This window comes from Rhea pennata, chromosome 1 (genome assembly GCF_028389875.1).
Source record: "Rhea pennata isolate bPtePen1 chromosome 1, bPtePen1.pri, whole genome shotgun sequence".
Lineage (NCBI taxonomy): Eukaryota > Metazoa > Chordata > Aves > Rheiformes > Rheidae > Rhea > Rhea pennata.
Window position 1 is genome coordinate 75,343,688 of NC_084663.1, and position 19,546 is coordinate 75,363,233.

Here is a 19,546-nt window from a genome sequence, read left to right on the forward strand (position 1 = left end):
TTCGATTGACTAGTGTGAATGAGAGTCTCTGGAAATGACCATATTGCTTGCAATCTAGCTCAAAATGAATATTGATCATTCAGAGCTGAAGTAGCCTTTTCTAAAAATATACATGATCATTCCCCACAACTACATCGTAATGAAACAGAAGAGGAATTATTGGTTGGGATTTGAGTCCCCCAGCTTTTTTCTATATGTATACTTCTCTTCTTACGTCTTTAAGTGATGAGTTTAGCACCTTTGCTTGGCTTGTATTTCTAAAGTGTGTAAGGGAGTTAGGTGCTATCTCTTATTGCATTTCCATGAGAAGCAAAGGTCTTACCCTCTTCTGCTTCTTTGAAAATATCAGCTCTTCAGTCATTTGCATATAGCCTACATGTAACAAGTCTTGTTGTCACGACAAGTAGAAATTGAAACAGAGATGGGCTCAACAGAACTGGCATTTTTCATGTTCCAGTTTTATGAGATATCCCCAGTCTCACTGTAAGTCATAACAGGGGTGATTCAGAGCTGTGTCTCACCTCCTCGTCTTCTGAATAAGGAGGATTCAAATAGGTTTTTATCTAGTCTCCATAATAAGAAATTTGGACTGAGACTGACTTGATCTACAAAATCTCATTGTGTGGGTTTTAACTGGAGGATATTCATGGAAGTCCTCTGGCTATAAGTGCATCTGAGATACCTCTTAATTGAGCTGAAGACTGAGAAGAGTAATTAGATCATCTAAAAATCTACTAGGATAGTACAGGTGTTACTGGTGTTTGGAGCTAACCAACTTGTACTGCTATGGGGTCTTTTTGTTAACTGTAGCTTTGGCAGGGGAGTTTTTTTTGTTTTGTTTTGTTTTGTTTTTTTACCTTTTACTGATGTTAAACTAATGCTAAACTAAACAGAACTAATCTGGATTAATAATACTGCTAATGGAATTTTTATACCTGAATGTCTGGCACAGCACACAACAAAAACAACTTAGTTTAGGTATTTGTAGGAATAGGTATGTGTACCTTTAGATGCTGTACATCTGCAAACATTACTTCCTGAACATTACATGTTTGTCTTCTTACAGAATTAGAAATTTGGATGTGAGCATTGAATGACCCTGTCTAAAGGTCATGCTAAAAGATCTTACTTGCTAGTCTGTGAATTTTTTTATGCTGTGCTCTCTCACTCTCCATTCTTTGCCAAGTTTTCAAATACAGGTTATAGCAAGGCGTCAGTTGTGATCATGTTCGTTTTGTATTGTGTAAATACTTGCGGTTCGGATACTGGGGTGACCCACCTGATAAGCTTTATATGTTTGCAGCTTGTAGCTGAAGGTACTGTGAACGTGGGAGGAGGTGTCTGTGATACTTGGGTCTGTGAGAACCTCAAGGTAAAGGGTGATCCTCACCACGGGAACTTTTACCAGCAGGCAGGAAGCAGAAAATGCTGAATTGAGAACAAACAAACTGGGACAACTTTTGGAATCAAGGTTTTTCTTCAGATTTTTAATTCAAAACCAGTCAGATCTAGAGCCAAACTCAAATACTTGCCTGGTATTTTCAGTAATGTTACAAGGTTGAGCATACTGGCCCCAAGAAACTAAATTTCCCGTAAAATCTCATGCCTTTGAGAAGTGGGCATGAGTAAACCATCCTCATTGCAGTAGATCTGCTTCTTGGCAATGATTTGGTGAACAGACGGACTTCAGTGCTTTAACATCAGTGGCCAGACCTTCATCTGTCCTCACTGCTTGGTGAGAGTTTGTTCTTGATCTCACAAGGAGCTGGAGTAGAGCTCCCTCTTTAGTTACATTAAAGATGCATTTGACGATGCAAGTATTGATGCAGAATTTTCTGTTAACCTGTGGAAGAGAAGGAAATTAACAGGGAGCTCTTTCATCTCTATTTGTATTTTAAGTTACATTGCACATACAAGGATACCAAGTTGAATAATCATCAACTAACCTCATATAGTCTGATTTTACTGCCTTGCTACAGACTACCTGTGTGACCTTGGGGAATGAATTCAGTTAGTACTGCTGTCTCTATTTCTCACCTGTGAAAATAGGGCTCAAAGTACTTCCACACTTCAAAGGCCTTTTGTGAGAATGAACACTCAACTGTTGTGGGAAAAGGGATTATAAAGTGCATAAGACAGAGGAACACCAGACGTTCATAATACACTAATGCAGTTTTCTCAGGAAAGCAGCACATATGGAGAGTTAATAATTGCCAAATGCAATTATTTCCAAGCTAGAGGCTACATTTACAAACTACGCACAGAGTAGATAGATAATGTCATACCAGTGTAAAGGAAATCGATACTGTGGTAGCTTGTACTCTAGCCTGGGGATGGGCTGGAAATGCTAAATTCTCCTAATACTAAACCTCCCACAGTCCAAGGTGTCTCTGCAGAAGAGCACTGGGGAATGCTGGAGTACAGGATGTCAAGAACTTGAAAACTCTGTTGTTTGCCACTGTTTGCTGCTTTTGGCTCATTGCCTGATGAGGAAAGTTTGGAGTAATGAAAGTAATGATTTTTTTGGTAACTGTCTACTTGAAGAGCAGAAAATAAGCATGATCAGCCAAACCTGAGTTGCTTATGAGAAACTGCACTTGCAAGCAGCCACCCCATTTTTCTGCCCAATTCACTGAAGTCTAATCAATACCCGGGACACAGCTGCTGACTAAGAAACCAGCAGATGGAGTTGATCTGTGATTGCCTAAAGAAAATGATAACTTGTGAGCGCATTAGCTGTACGCTTCTGTTACTGCAAACATTGTTTATATTGAAATCTCACCAGGCTGACAGTAAGTCTGAGTTCTAACTGTGACTTGACATTTCTAAAGTTTTGGAGGAAATTGCATGTGAAGATGAGCTTTGTGCTAAAAATAAAGTCAGTGCTGTGCTTCTATCCATTTCCTGCCTCACAATAGTCCACACAGCTGCATTCTGTATAGCTGAACATTAAATCCCAAATAATGATGCACAGAGAACATAATTCTGCAATGCAATATACTGCCAATGGCAGCTGTAGACTCACTATCCTCACATGTTAACAGACTACAAAGGTTCCTCTCAGGCCCCCTCTAAGACTGGGGCCCACTGAAAAGAGGTGCATGGCCTAAACACATCTCTGGGGCATTCCAGGTTCACGTGGGGGGGTTGCTGGGAGCTGGAACAGTCACCTACTTTAGTCACAGCACAAAGCGCTCAAACTAATCCAGAAAAAACATGCAGGTCTCTCTGAAGTTCTGCAAAATGTTAGTCCCGATTAGAAAGCGTGTGAGAACGCCAGAGCTGATGCAAAATCTCACGTTTTCGTTCACCGGCCTGTGTGAGCAACGGAGGGAGGAAATGCAGAAGGAACCCCATAGCGGCTCCAGCATCAGAAAATGATGTGCAGCAGCTGGAAACCTAAAAAGAAACACACTTTCTCATAGCTTCTTCCTCCATTTCCCACCTTGTTTCCTCTCTAAATTAAGTATGTTTCTTGTTCACACCCAGTGTACTGGCTTTGTCTTTCTGACTTTCACAATGGTTGGATATGGCACAGAGCAACCCCAGCTTCAGTCCTTTCTTCTGCTCAATGTACTATGAAATAGTGGACCTGCTGCTGCTCACATTATACCTGCCAACATATTGAAAGTCTCACAGTAAGAGGTGAGTGTGCTAAAATGAATGCCCTTTGAAAATAAGATTATTTCATTTGCTGCTTTACTGGGTAATTTTCAAACTTTTGCTTGGCCTTACAGTAAATATTTTTTCTTCCAGATCAATGAAACACCTCAGAAAGCTCCTGCCTGAGCACCTCCTTCCAACTACCAAGGCAAGTCCTAACACTGAGTGTAGGCATTATCAGCCTTGCTCACTTGGGAGAGAGATACATTGCAGCACTGCGCAGTGGGGAGTGCAGCACAATGTGCAACAGCAAAGAAGCAAAGGCGCGTGAGGTGTGCAATGTGCTGGCACAATATATTGCCATAGCTAGGAAAAAGCGGAGTAGTTATTTATCTGGCAGAATCTGGATGATCTATGCTCCAAGTGGGTGCATGGGGCTTGCTTACAGGCTTCGTTCTCACGTTACAGTTTGTTTCCTTTATTCCACAGTGCTCTCTGCTCTATGAGTTAGAAACAAAGCTGCGCCTTTCCAGTCATTTCAGGATTGACGTTTTACAGTCAGATGCTGAATTTCCTGCCTCCTATTACTCTTTGTCATTTCAAGCTTAGAAGCTATACTTTTCTCTTAAAACATTATGATGATGGTCTGAGGAAAGTGAATAGTTTTCCTCTGTCACATGAACATTATTTGAACATGATTTAAATGAATCAGAGATGGAAAAAGAATGACTGTGGTTACTGCTCATTGAGTTCTCTCATCGTGTGACCCTCCCTGGGATCTGAAAACTGTCCATACACTGAAAGTGATCCCCAGCTTGTATACACTGGCATCGCCACGGAAAAATCACTGCTGTGGCTCTGTCTTTCTCGGCATCTAGCCTAATATGACAGCATGTGGATGTGTGATTTAACTGACAGATGTGAACTGCCACGGAGCCAGAGAAGTCCGTAATGAGTGCACTGGGGCACAGGCAGCAGAACAAGTTATTCCCAACAAAGTTCATGCTAGCTTAGGATCAGAAACGTTCCCTCCAGATCCACTGGCTCTGGCTGGTGACGCTTTGCTTTAAGTATCATTCTGAGTTGTTTTGACTTTTTTTTCCCCCACATGCTACAGAGCTTGTCTGAAAAGCCAGAGGGAATTTCTTCCTCAAGTGGGAGCCCTCAAGCAGGCAGATGGGCAGGAAAGCTGCAGAGCACCAACAGCCGAATGACACTGGCGCTCGCTGAACATCAGGCAGATGCAAACATCAGAGCGCTGTGGGGCAGCACAACTGTCGATACGTACATCTGCTCCTCCTGGTCCATCGGGACCCTCAGTCCTGGCACCTCAGTGCCACCGGCGAGACGGAAGCACAGCTCGGCGGTGTCCGGCAATTATATGTTCTTGCCTCCAGGAGCTGCTTCTGTTTTTTTAAACAGAAAGCAAGTGTTTACAACAAGCAACAGTGAGGGATGGAGGACAGAGACAAGGATGAGACGACTGTAGATTGCTATTATGTAACTTGGCGTTTTCAAAATATATTAGACCTGCGAAGGCAGAGAGTTTAGGGTCCATCTGTGACTGCATCCACAAATGCGTTCTGCGTGTCCGTAGTTTCCAGAGCTGGAGGCTTTAATAGGCTCCCATGTTGGGAAATTTTCTATTTTCCTCCCTTAGCTCCCTGTCTTATTTCCCAGTGAGAAGCCGCCAAGTTTCTCATGCGAGACTTCATCTGCCCAAGCCGCTGTTAGCCAAGTGTCCGGCCTCTGCCGTTTCCCCAGCTTCTGCCGGCTTGCAGCAAGGGAACGCAGCCCCGGGGACGTCAGCCTGGGTCTCCTGCTTGACAGCCCGGAGAGCCGCGGCAGGTTTGCCCTGCCGCACGCCTTCGCTTCTCTTGTGCACCACGATACGAATGGCAGCAGCCAGACGCGCGGCCACCTCTGCACCTCATCTGTTGAAACTGCATTTCTGTCATTGGCATCATTTGTGGTTTTGTTCAGATTTCTCTTTTACTGGTAAAGAATGTTGCAGGTTTTTTTATGTCCCACCAATCCATTTTTCAAAGTACATCTCTCGCGTTTATGTCTTGAAATATCTCTTGTTGAAGATTCAGAATAGCTGCTGCACTCTGGGCCTGGGCGTTGAGGGACAACAGCTTTCTATGGGGCCCAGAAGACATTTCCCATAGCATTTTGGGGAGTCACAGGAAACGGTGCGCACCTATCCGAGATGCACAACGTCTCCCATTTTGAGAGCGTGCTAAACCTTATTTGCCGTTCTTCGCCTCCCCGGCTCTTTGCAGTCTCATGCATCCACACAGCAACAGGCTGAGTCGTTCCCGCTGTAATATTTTATTGATGCTGGAAGTTCAGATTGTTAGTAACAGAGGTTATTTCCACCTGTGAGATTTCCAAAGCTCTCGGCAGAATGGTGCTATGATCAGGCAAGCTGCTTTCCCATCAAAAGCAAATTCCAACATAAATAAATGAGGAAATTCAGCTCAAAGGAGGGGCTGTGAGTTCTGGGCAGAAGGAGATTTCACTTCCACCCCCTTATTTTAGGAACACCGTTGCTACATCGAGGGCTGGGTGAGATGAATTTTTCAAAACTGCCTGAAACTCATTTTGTTGCTGCCACTGGGGGCCTGCGCGAGTCTCCCAGCTTTCTTTTGAAGTGTGTCTCCCAGCAACGTAGGATCAATCCGCTGCATAATTTTTACGAAAAATAGGAGTACAGCTTGCCTTAATGTTCTTCTATACGTAAGATAGGTTTAATTTAAAAATATCATCATGTACATAATGTAGTTTGGGTAGCTGACAGCCCGACTTGATTTCTCTTAGCTACAGGGACTCTGTGTGCTGAATGACGATGTTTTTAAGTCCTCTTTTCACCACAAGTGTACTTGATGCTAAGAAACGCAGCACAGATCCTGCTCTGAGCCTAAAACGTCCTCCGTTGTCTCCTGTGACCGACATGAGGTGCCAGCTGGCAGAACCGAGGTCAAACACAGGCCCCAAGAGGGCGACCGGCCGAAACGTCGCTCGACCGTAGCAGCGGCGGCTTGGCGTTAACCCGGCGGCCTCGAAACCCCTGAGACCGAGGATAGCGGGGTAGGCGCGCGGGGCGCCGAGCTGCGTCCCCAGCCAGCCCGGCCACCGCACGCGTGGCTCAGCGAGGCAAATCGAGCTGAGCTGGTGTCAGAGCAGGCCCAGCTTGGCAAAGGAAAATATTTACCCTCTTATGCAAGAATGAGAAAACTGCGAATTTGTTCGGCGGGCTGGAAGGGGTCGTTGTTTGACTTTGCACGGTTCGTGGAGGGGTGGAAGACCAGTGCATCCAAGCAGCCCTTGGGGGTCTCCACATACTCTTTTGCTGCAAGTCATGACTCTGTTCCCGGTACGCACCTTCATTTAAAAACTTTTCCTCCTTCAACAGTTTTAACTAACCACTCGTGCAATTACAGATGTGCTGAATGCAGAAGAAACAAGGGGAAACTTACCCTAGTATGTTTTTCCTTGAAACTAGTTAACTGAGGAGGATCACTCCTAGCTGGTGAACTGGTCACTGTGTCCCACAAAACCCGAGTGGTAATGCATTCATTCCTCACTTTTATTCACAGCTTAGAGAGCAACTCAAGGTTTTTGCTCTTAGTTCCCTGTTAGTTTCTCAGCTTTGGACTTATTGCTATTTTTATTTCAGATTATTCAACTTGTTCAGGGTCGATATTCTTTCTGCGCATGCAGGCAAATCACTGTTATCAAAGGCTGGCTCAGTTCAGCCAGTTCTTATTCCAAATGCTCAGATGGTAGCTCCATGAGTTCAGAGATTTTATATTCTTTGAACATTTAACAGCAAACGTTTATGGTTTTCACCTTGGATTTTATTTAATTCATTTTAAAAAACACATTAAACTTATGTTTTAATACCCGGTGTAAGGATTTCATGCTTTATTTTAAACAGGCTTATGTCTAATGCAGAGTGTTGAATTATTAATGAATCCTGTTTCACAGCTTACATAGATAGATAGATAGATACTTTAAAAGAAAACAAGATTTTAAAATATCATGTCCAAAGTCTTTATTTTCCAAAGATTCAAATGGGCATTTATGATGGCAAAACACATGCAAAAGACACTGTTTACTTCTGACTCGTATTTTAGCTTAAACATGAAAATGTCACTCCTCAGCAACCTAAGATGGATTAAAACTTCTTTTGAATGTTCCTTATATTAGTCTTGTATATGAATTAAGACCTTATAGCTGAACCTCATGACATTTTGGTTGAATTTTAAGGTGGTTTATGGCAATCCTGTATAATGTTCTCATAATGTGAGTATGGGGAACTGGAGAATTAATTATTTGGAAGTACGTAAATAATTCTTTATTATTCCTACTATTTTAAATTATTCACAGATGTTAAGAAGACAACAACTTTGATCACTTAAATTTTGAACTTTCTTTAAGAATAGTTTTAAGATAAATATTTATTTTAGGAACAAAAGACATTACTAAAGAAAGTGGATGCAGCTGTTCTCCCTGGAAGGTATCTTCAGCTCTTAGAGGCTTTGGTGAAACTGAGGGTGCATCTCAGTCTGTTACCTGAAATAAAGGAGAACTGTTTCTTTAAAGACGTTCTCAGAAGTTTTTGGCACAAAAACGAAAGGACAGGACGGCTGATGCAGCCTTGCAACCCTGATGCCTCTGCATTAGCAAATCGTGCCTTAAGGAGCTGAGGGGGCTAGTTAAACCATTTTGCGTGATGATGTTTAGCCAACACAAAGTGACAGCTGCAGGTATTTCTGCAAAGCCAAGCTGCCAGGGGAGGTGAGCTTTCCACCTTCAGCAAGACTGGACTGAGAACGTAGCTAATCTGGTCCGAGATGCACATTGGTTTATCCACCCCTATTTTACTTTGTTATGCTCGCCTGTTTTCCAGTCCTTAGTTTTCTTTTATAGCTTTCGTTCTTCTCAAATTCACTTACTTCTACAACCCCCGCACAGCCTGTCCATCTCACATCTCTATAAAGGGCTGCTGTGGCAGCAGGATATCTAAAAAGAACGAAGAAGGTACAGCTCAACAAGGAAGAGTGACCTTCTAGCCTGGCAACACTTCCGTGCCATTTGTCTGCCGACCTGCATTCATCCTGACGCAGCCTTCACTTCCTCTGTTTGGTACTGCTTTGATGGGATTTAAAGGTGGACGAACATTGATGAATTCTCATGAAAGAGCTCAATAGTTACCTTATTTTTTAATATAAATTTGCTGAGCTCCTGTGCTTGGAATATTTTTTTCATGAAAATCGTAAATGTTCATCTCTTTACCCCAAATCACTGCTGCTTTTATCTCAAAATGTTAAAATCAGCACTTTGTCTGGGCTGGAAGTTAAAACATTTAACCAGCTGCAATGGACACATTGCTGAGTAAATAAAATCTGAAAAAGCACTTGACATCTTAGGTTTAAATTTTCTGTGTAATAACTCCAGTAAGATATTCAGATAGTGTTGTAATGGGAGGGAGCAACTATATTTCTCCTGTTAACCAGCAGCTAGTTAAGTTCTGTTCATCCTAGATTCCTTCTGACAACAATACAGAAGAAGAGTGATTTTAATTGAAATGTTTTCCATGTTTGTCTCATGAATGGTCATGAATGGTCCTTAAAGGGTTTATTTTAAGCAAATAATGCAACTATTTTAGTTTTATAGTTATTGAAGTCCTATTTATAAGCTGTCATATCAGCCATATTAAATCAGATAAGACTTTCTCCTCACTTAAACAAAATCCCTTTTCCTGCTCTTCTATTTATCCCTAATAAGCAAAGACAAAGCTCAAAAGTGATGTGGAGAATAAAGATCATTTTGATGCTTTTTTTAATCTTAAAAAATCATCCATCTATCTTCCACAAATAAAAGCTTTATTCTTTTTGTTCCTAAGGTGTAAACTCTCTCTTTAGAGACAGAGAGAGACCAAAAGAGATTGTAGCTGGAGTGATTATCACCAGCAACTTGTGTTCTTTCTTGCCTGCATTTTGCATGTTCCTCCCTTTATTTTTCTTTCAGAATAAGATAATCTCTACTTTATACTTGTCTGTCACTTGCCTGGGGCATAGCAAGTGTCACGTTGGCTGATACAGTAAGACAGCTTGGGCACTATCCTACTCAGCCCCCTAAGATTTTGCTTGCCACCTCTTGTTTCTCTAGACCAGAAGGTTTTTGTAATTTTGAGAGATCAACTTGTTTGATGTTTGACTCCTTAAAGCACGCCTTCCTACCCTGCACGTGCCAGGGTGAATCAGCCTCGGAGAGGCGTCCTTGTTTCCCGTGTCAGTGAGTCACCAGCAAAACACATTCCAGGGAAGTCCATCCAGGAACAAACCAAACGCAAGTAAGTATCGCAGACTCTTGGAAATGGGAAGCAAATTCAGTTCCTGTTCTCGTCTGAGCAGGATACTGTTGCCTTCCCCGGAGGCCCTTACGGCCCGAGTATTTAAGGAATGTCTGAACCTGCACTGTTTTCCTCTTCTGAAGGCTGGTTCTGCGGTTAAGGCATAAGCCTAGGGGCCAGCTGATTGAGCTAAGTGTTCCCGGCTTTGACACTGAGTCACGCGTGATCCTGGGTAAGTGACTATGGTTATGTCTACAGCATGCCAGGTGGTGATGTCCGCTACTCAGGAACTGGGTCAGCACTGCACCTCGGAGGCTCTTCACTGCGGGAAGGCAGAGTAGGTTAGCCCAGGGGCAGGACGGCCTGAACACCACTATTCGGCTATTCTGCGTGGCGTGAGCGCACCGCCTTGCTCGGGAGGGTCTCTGTATGGTGTTACACTGCAAACTTCAATATAGCCTTTACTTTATCCCTTGTTTTCTTCACTGGCACTATGGAGAGAATGCTTTAGTTTCAATCTTCTCTGACATAACGGCATGCAATACTTCGAGATTCTCTTAAGAAAAACACTCTACTGCTCTACTAGGGCTTTTCCAGCTAAAGAGCCCAGCTAGAAGGATTTGGGGTGAACCTAAAGGCCTGATTTTAGCAGATCTATAAAAGCCTACACTCAATAGCACCCACAGTTTTTTATTCTGGTACAATCTCATGGCTGACGGTTAGAACAAATTGGACCAAAAGAGGCAGTGGGTGAGTGTCATATCTGGGAAAGTGAGGAAAAAGTTAAGGTGACAGTCTTCACACAGTTTCCTAGTGGGAATCACCTTCCCACATGGAAATACGAAGGTGATTATGAAAGGAACTAAAGGATGATAACGCCATGTCTGTATGTAAACCGTGCTAGGTGAAGTGGAGCAATGTGAGTTCAGAATCACCCCAGTGGCCAGTGGCACAAGTGTAGGGTCATCGCCCTCCAGGCATGGATGAAGAGTAGCTGCGAGGTCCGATGTGATCAACTGCGTGACTGAGTTCTACAAGGAAATGACCTGCCTGTGTCTAGAAGAAAAGCCTCCTTGGCTTAAGCAGATGTTACAAACTGAGTTTCTCAGAATGATTTTTCAGTAGGCACTAGGAGAAATATGCACATTTTGTTGTGACCCACTATATCCACTGGGCCTGCTTTTCTCTGAAAACATTTTACAGTACTTGTATGCCTTTTTCTGATTACTGTTACACCGGTAAGTTGCTGAATCTTTTTTTCTATGTCTAAATTTAAACACTCTGAATACTTAAAGGGTTTCTGACTAGCTCTTGATCTAGTAGTCTTTACAGAATATACCAGAAAGCAGCTACTGAATGGAAGTAGAATTACTTCTGATACAGAGAGAATGCTGTGAAAATTGCATTTGCATGAACCTAATGAATATTTCATCCCAGTTAAGGTTACTTATAGCTAAATATGTGAGTGGGAGATCTCAAGACAAGGAAAAATAATGTTTTGTAGGCCTGCAGAAATTGAAGAATGTAGAGCTTACCTTTTAACTGTAATCTCTCCTTTCCTGCTCTTAATGGTAGCAATCATCTGTAATGAGAGGAAGACAAAGCCCATCACCAAATCTTTTCAACAGTTACACCACTGTCACCACATACACATGAATTCCTCTACCTATGCTGTACTCCCTGTTTGTGCCAGGAGATTGCCTCTTGCATATTTTACATAAATGGTGTTGCTGCTGCTTCTCCTCCAAATTATTATTTTGTGCGATTCTCACAGCTGCACACTGAAACTTACTCTGAGGTCCACCTCCATGTTCAGGCTGGAGAAGTCCCTGCAGCTAGTTACTTTTTCAACCGCACAGGTGTGCAAAGTCTTATGGAAAGGTTTCTTGCCCTCTTGAAAAGAACCTGAGCTTGCTTTTTCCTGGTAACACTTCAGGGACTAGCTGCACAAGGTTCTCAGATAAGACAAAATACTCCAGACTGCCTATCTCAGTAGGCTGGAGCTGGCCACACCGAGCAACATGCTAAAGACAGCATAGATGACACAAGTGTGTCATCTCCAGCACCTCTTTGGGAGGCTGAGTTTTATTCAGCCCTCAGGAAGACTCTTTACAGACTGATTTCACTATTAACCTCTCAGTCTCAGGTAAAAGTGATGTGCTCTGCCTCTTCATGTTGCAATCTCACCAAATACTGCAGTTTGAGACTTGGGCCTGCTGCGTAATCCTGCCTCAGGGGGATCCCATGCACAGAAGCAGACGGGTTTCTCGGGTTTCTCGTTAAATGGCATTCTTCCTTCTGAGAGATTTAAATGAGAAACTCCAGCGTGAATCTCCCGGCCTGAAGCATTGCTGCACCAAACTGATCTTCCTGGCCAGCCCAGCGGAATCAATGCAGCATCCCTTTGGAGAGTCCAAGAGTAGATTCAGTGTGCTAGGCTTTTCTTACTGTATTTGTAAAAGCTTAGCTGCTGGGAGAAGCAGGGATGGAATCGCTATGGTCAGAAGTATGGCAGTTCTGGGGGGTTCAGCCTGGGGGCATTTTGTGCTTAGGCTGCTGTGGAGTGAGCTGGTGCTTTTGGCATTGAATTGAATCTCCTCTCCTCCTCTCCTTTTTAGGAAGGAATTGGAGGGGAATTTAAACATGGGGAGGAAGGTTAAATTCTTTACTTGACAGCTAGAAACTGTTTGTGTGGTGCTTTGTCCCAGGACTGAACTCTACGGCATACATAAACCTGTGGGTGGGACTAAAACGATTAGCTCTGAAACGATTAGCTCTGTAATGGTTAAGTATTTAATAGTCAGGATACTTCAGGTAGCAGAAAGCCAGGGCAGCCTTGACAGCATAGTTACAGTAGTTGACATTGTAGATGGTTTTACTTATACTGGTAAAACCATACTTTTGCTGAGAGAGCTAATTGCAGCTTGCCCGAGTGAAATAAGCTGTCCTGACAAAAGCACAGTTTTCTCTGCTGATACCTACGTCTGCACAAGGTGCTTTTGCTGGCAGAGCTCTGCCATGAAAGGATCTTACTTCATTACAGCTCTGGCTGACACAACCATGCCAGGAGACTTGGTAGCAGAGACCTGACCTGAACGTGCTCTGGCCGAGCTCCAGGGTTAACAGCCCGCTGGGGGTAAAGACGGCAACTCGCAGAAGCCGCCTTTGATCTAGCCCGAAAGGAAAGCGAGTGCGCAGCCTGGGTGCAAAACCATTTCCCGTTTGGAACAGGATCTCTCAGCTCTTTCAGCTGTTGTATTTTGTGGAGTGGTTTCGGTCTGAATGAAAACTTCATGGGCCTGACGAGGTGCTGAAGTTAAAAGAAGGCTGCACTACGCTCGGCTTGTTGCTGCCTGTGAAAGGCGCTGCCTGTGAGCAAGCACTGATACTGGGGAGCAGGGCTCGTGGCCGCTGTGCTGCTAGAGCCAGATGACTTCTGAAATTGGAGTCTTGACCACTAGAAGTCATTAACACTCCCAGCTAATGCAGGCGAGTCACGTAAACTGCGTACCGTGAGACAGCAGTGCCCGCACAAGTGTTGTGAGGATAACTGCATTAAAACCTGTGAAGTACGTTTATCCTTCAGGAATGAGGCTCAGGCAAAAACATGGAACAGATGGGCTGCAGATTTAATAGGAGTATTATTAACTGCTGTTTTGCAATGGGCTTAGTCTGGTCTCAGGGCCTGCTGCCCCTGGAAGGCATGCTCTTGCTTGGGCCCTGCCCCGGCTGCGGCATGCTCCAGGCACCTTCTTCGTGCCAGAGACCTTGGGTGTCTGGAGTGAGTCTGCCCATTCCCCTGAACCACACAAAAGAAAACAGTTATTTTTTCACTCATTCAAATCAACCTGACACAACCAAGACTCTCCCGACCACTAAAGGCTGATGCTAAAGAGGGGTCGGCAACACGAAGCAAGAGATGGAGGAAAGACAGCAGCACCCAGACGGGCAATAGGGCAGTCTAGGGTGGCAAAACCATGGCCCTAGTTGTGCAGTGCCTTGGATGTATAAAAGACTCAAATATTGCCTGAAGAAGATAATGGCAGATCATGTAGGCTATGCCTTCAAAATGCCTCTGACAGCTCTTGAAATTATAGGTTTAATGACATTTATTGATTTGTAACTACAGAGACAGTAAGTGCTACTATTGCAAAGTGAGGAAGAGGTCTTCCTCTTCACGGCAGACAGCGAAAAATGTTGGAAAACACTCTTATTTGTCACAACCTCTTGCTGCCTTCACAGGAGGGACTGGTGAGATGTTTGCATTTTCAGATACTGTGTTTTCAAAAAGGTGGAGAACATCCACCTTTCCTTACAAACCAGCCTGGAGCAAAAATGACCAAACTATTTTGGGAGATGAGCGATAAGCAAGCCAGAAAGCCTTATCAAAGATTTGTCTTAGCTTGCAAAGGTATTTTCTTTGAGGAAAGAATTCAAATAGTTGTTTGAAACGTTCTGTCAGCTCAGATTTGCTTTCAGACAAAATTCACTCATACACCGTCCTGACTAAGCCCTTTTGGATTAGTGTCTTTAATAACACTCTTTGACTGTCTGGGTTAAAAAGTAATTAAAATATATATTACAAAAATAATAATAAAGAATCACCAGAAGTGAATGGTTGATTCAGAAGGCAAAGACGGATCAATACTGGGGCTCAACAGGGATCGGTATTTGCTCTAAGCACTCGTTACTGCGCAAACCTAACTTCAGTCATTTCCAAAAGGGATGAGGAATGGGGAGCTTGGATCCGGGAGGTCTGTGCTTCAGCCCAGCCCTAATGCTTTTTCATTAGCAGACAGCAAGCTGCACAGCAAAGTGTTAACTGGCTGGAGTTTTAAGGAAGTTTTGGGAAAACAGGCAGAAAGACCAATTGCAGAAACTAACTTCAGAGTGCATCCTCCCCTCAAAAATTGTAGTTACAAGCTTAAATTTTGAAACAGAAGAACTAGAAGTTAAAGAGATCAAAGCAAGCCAGGAAAGATTGCTTTTTTTTTCCTTTTCTTGTAGTTTGAAACTTCATACCTCAGTTTAATCTGAGCTACACAACAGCTATATGGCTAATGCTGCACGCAGGTAGCTTGCCTTGAAAAACGTGTTGGCTCAACTTACCCTCTTTGTGCTTAAACAACAAATGCTTATGTTCTAATTTCTGCCGAAAATTCGCAAAGTTTCCTTCTAACGCGTTCCTGAACGGAACGCTGCACGCTCTTAGAAACTGTGATTAGAAACGGAGTACAAGGAGAACTTCTCCCCCCCCACACACACACACACCCCACACCCATTAAAAAACAGGAAATCAAGCGTTTCGTCCGCCCCCCCCCCCCCCCCCGGCTCCGGAGGAGCGGACAGGTGGCAGAAGCGCTGCTCCGCGCGAACGGAAAAGTTGGGGTCAACCCGAGACACAACGAAGGCCGTTCGGGGCTGTGCAGAGCCACCAGGCCGGACCGCGGGCTCTTCTCCCCCCACACCCCCTCCACACACTCCGGGCCGGGGCAGGAGACCCGCGGCGGCGGCGGCGGCGGCGCAGGAAACCCCGCGCGCCGCGAGGACCCGCAACGGCCGCGGCGCGCGCGGGGGGCGCCGCCCCCCCCCACTCCCCACCCGCGGGCCCGGGCGGGGAGGGGCGTGGCCTCGCGGAGTGACGGCCGCCGGGCCCAATCAGAGCGGGCGCCGGGCGCTGCCTCCCTCCCTCCCGCCCCGTCGGGGCGGGCGGTGACGCCAGCGGGCGCCCGGCGCGGCGCGGCGCAGCCCGGCGCGGCCCCGCTGGGTCGCGGCCGCCGTGTGCGAGGGCGCGGGCGGGGCCGGGCCCGGGGCGGAGCGGCCCGCAGCAGGCAGCGGAGAGGCGCAGCGCGCCGCGGCAGGGCCCGCGGGGCGTCGGGCGCAGGTAAGGGGCGCCCCGGGGGGGAGGGTCCGGCCCCGCGGGGAGCCCCCGGGCCGCCTCCGCCGCCACCGCCCCGCGCAGCGCCTGGCAAAACCAAACTGCAGCAGCTCCGCTGTGCCCTGCCCCGCCGGCGCTTCCCGCCCACCCCGTGCAGGCCGCCTGCCCTGAGCCGCGGCGGGGGGAGGCTCCGCCGCCGTTTGCCCTCGGGGAAGGGGAGGAAGCGGGTGCGGGCAAAATGCCGCCCTGGGGCGGCCGCCTGGTCGTTCCGTGGGCTTGGAAGGGAAAGCTGGGGGGAGAGGCTGGAGCTGAGCGCCGCATCCTCCCGGGAAGGGGAAAGCGGGGCCGCTTCGGAGGGAGGCTTCGCGTTTGGCTCGTGACTCTCTGCAAACTTATTTACGCGCCTGGAAGCGGCGTCGCGTTTCGCAGACTTCTGGCGAGAGGAGAGCTGCGGTTTAATCTTTCCAGGTTTTGGTAGGACGTTTCAGCTACAAGTTCCGTAAAACTTAAGCTGTGAGTTGTGCCTTGAACTAACAGAAGTGTTTTGCTTTAAGGCCTGGGGCTTGCACATCCTGTAATTATTTCTTTTAGGTCCGCGATACTTCTGCAAACAGAAATAGCTGTGCGAACTCGCACCCTGGCTGAGGTGCAGCCGTAGCGCTAAAAAAAAAAAAGTGCTTTTATACCTATGTAGTTATTTCCGTGTGGGGAGAAGAAAGAAGCCGTGTTGTTGAACGCTTTACGGTGGTGCGGCAGCACGCGTGTGCTCCCCGTGGAGGCGAAGCCCTGCCGATTCTGTGCGAAAGCACGGGCGAAGGGTTTAGGGCTCGAGCTCGGCCGTGTCTGGAGCCTTCAGAGCCTTTGCTCGTTCTTTTTATTTCAGCCCCAGGAAAGACTCTATCAACAGCAAAGTGTGTAAGCCGTGGTATGCCATTGAAATGGCAGCTTGGTTGAGCAATACAAATATCTGCCTTCCAAAAGCTAAACAGAAATGGGTCACTCAAAGTGAGACCGTTCGTTGTGCTTACGTGATCAAATGTCTGACAGCAAGATGTTCCGGTGTGCCAAATCCAGATTTATGGTTTCTATTAAAGGTAGCAGTCATAGCTTGAGGATTTACGTTTGTGAAGGACAAAAGTGACTTATGATCATAATAAAACCAGGAATATACATATCGGTAAAAGCAAGTTTGCTCGCTGGTGCAGTATGGCAGGTAGGTTAGAGAGGCAGTCCCAGTAACAAGGAAAATGAAAATCTGTTTAAACTCTTGGTTCTAAATGCAACCAACATTTTTGTCTCTTAACTTCTTGTGAGTAGGAAATTAAGAGCTGAAATGTCCTGTAGTTTAGCTTCAATCCTATTCTGGGAGCATTTGACAATAGGATTTAATATCATTTCCTAGAAAGCTGTATCATGTAGATCAGTTCCTAGAAGGAAAAGGAATTATTTGATTTGCCATTGAGACTGTTGATGGGTGCCGTGTTGCTCATAGTTTAAGACTGGTGTTCCTGTGCCTGGAGTATGAAGTTGATGTTTCTGTCCTGCTTGTTGGCAGTAGGAGCTCCATATGTTAGGCCAGCTGTACAGCTTGGTCCTTGGGAGCTGATTCTCTGTCTTAACCTGCATTTCTCCAGTTTTGGGGCATGCTCCCTTTGAACAAGGTGCTATTAAGGATTCAACAGCTGCTGACCCTCTTAAATGCAGTGCTGGTGAGAGCCTGAATTAAAACACATGGGTCCAGATTCCAGCACTTCCTCAGCTTTGGTGAGTTTTGACTTGGGTTTTCAAGCTGTTTTCTGCCTAAGTTCTGGATTTAATAGATATAGTGGAAAATATTTAAGCTGTTTTGTCGTGTGTGTGTGTCTACAGCAGATCCATGCTCCTGAAATATGGGTGAGTAACATTTTTGCTTGTCCCTGAAAATACAGGGTGGAGCACCTTGAGGTCAGTGGTGTCACATGAGGTGGAAGGCTGTGTTGAATGTGTTTATTTTTGTTTTTTTTCCCCACTTGGATCCAAATCCTGGACAGAAGAGCATGACCATGAGAGTTGGTCTCTTCTGTACTGGAGTACGTAAAGGATCTGACAAGAATCCTGTCTCATTACTGTACCACCGAGTTCCCAAGTGGCTCTCTGGTAGAAAACCCTGTGTCCAAACTGTTACATTTTCTGTCCTTCTTGTTATAATAAAAGCCCAGTTCTGTAAGTGGTGAGAAGGAAAAAGATGCAGTGGTAAATTCCTTCTTTGTTTGGCTCCTTGGAGTTAAATTGTATTTGGGTGACATTTTCTACTGCTGCTGTTGGAGGACAGTGGGCTGGATGGACCTTCAGGCTGAGCCTGTAGGACATTTCTTACACTATTGATAAGTGTTTGTTTTACTTTCCTGGAGAGCTTCTGCAGCTGCAGGTTTTGGGGCTTTGCAGTGCTGTGCTAGAGGCTGTCTTGTGGAGAAAGTTCATCACCTTGTTGGACAGCTTGGCCCTGCTATATGGTAGCAGCTTCAGAGAATAGATGTCTAGCTCACTTGATGCAAGGCCAGCATGTGCTGTACGTGGCCTGACGTCTGCCAGTTTCCAGCTGCTGCTAGGGTCTAGTGAGCCAAGATGTTGGACCGCTTCTACTTTGCACTGCGCTACTAAGGTAGCATAAGATGCGGCAGAAAGTAGCACTGGGTCCTGGTGAAAAGGTCTGTGGAGAGGAATGGGGAGACCTTGCTTGCCGCCCATATCTAAGTGAAGACAGATGTTATTGTTCCTGAAATTATGGCCATTCCCAGGAGACTGAGGTTCCCATGCAGTGCTGACAGTCTATCTGGTCCCATCGCTTGCTTGTGACACACACTATGAAGCCTATTCAGCAGTCAGGTCTCAATGGTTGGATGCAACAGGTCAGAGAACAAGAAACACGGTGTGCTGTGAGATGCATGATGCAGTTTTCTTCAGGAGGTCTTGTGTCTCTTGAATCCATCCATCTAGGGCTTCTCTGAGGTTTATGCCCTTCATGGCTTCAAGGGAAGGATTTAGTATTCATGGCAACCACCTGAGTTCCTTGAAGTAAGAGGTTTGGGCCAAAGAACGTTTGGTCACTTTCTTAACAGATGTGTGGTTGCATCAAAATACACCTTTGGCTTACTGAGAACAAGAGAGTGCTGCTGCAAACCTGTTTGAATAACTGACTGGTTCATGCTACGTGTTATCTGTGAAGATAGGGGAGCACTGAGAGGTGACTTGACCATAAATCTGATAGAGACAGTCCAAAAAAGAATCTCTGACTCTTAAGATTGGGTAAGAGGGGTGCAGGAAAATAACTGCCTGTGACTGGGGAATCCAAAGTTTTATTTGAAGTAGCCTTCAGTAGAAATTGTCATAGCTCGCATTTTGAGCAGGATATAGGGAGATAACTGAGCATCCTGGAAATTCTTGTGGTGTTATGTGTGGTTGGTGAAGCCCCCTTTGCACTGTTGAATCTCCTTGCTTTTTCTGCAGCCTGTGCCTCAGCTCATAAAGGGTAGTATATGAGTTAGCAAGGTGGTGTACCTGAGACAGCTTCTTCTCATACTTCCCTAGTTATTTTCAAACTTCAAAATAAAACTCAAGCTAAGTTGCTGCTTTAAAGCTGTGCAATTATAATCTGACGTCCTTCTGTCTGACCTAGCCAAATCTGTAATTTTGTAAGTACCAAGAATAAATTTATTAGAAGG

General features: G+C 45.4%; 1 protein-coding gene across 7 annotated transcripts in view; it reads left to right on the plus strand.

The window, feature by feature from the left end:
- Nucleotides 1-15,743: 15,743 nt before the first annotated feature.
- The window catches only part of PPFIBP1 (PPFIA binding protein 1), a 126,859-nt gene continuing 123,056 nt past the window's right edge, over nt 15,744-19,546 (plus strand). For all 7 annotated transcript variants that reach the window (XM_062592096.1, XM_062592104.1, XM_062592112.1 and 4 more), the window contains exon 1: nt 15,744-15,851. The gene's annotated coding sequence lies outside the window, so the exon portion shown is untranslated. The remainder of the gene's footprint in view (nt 15,852-19,546) is intronic.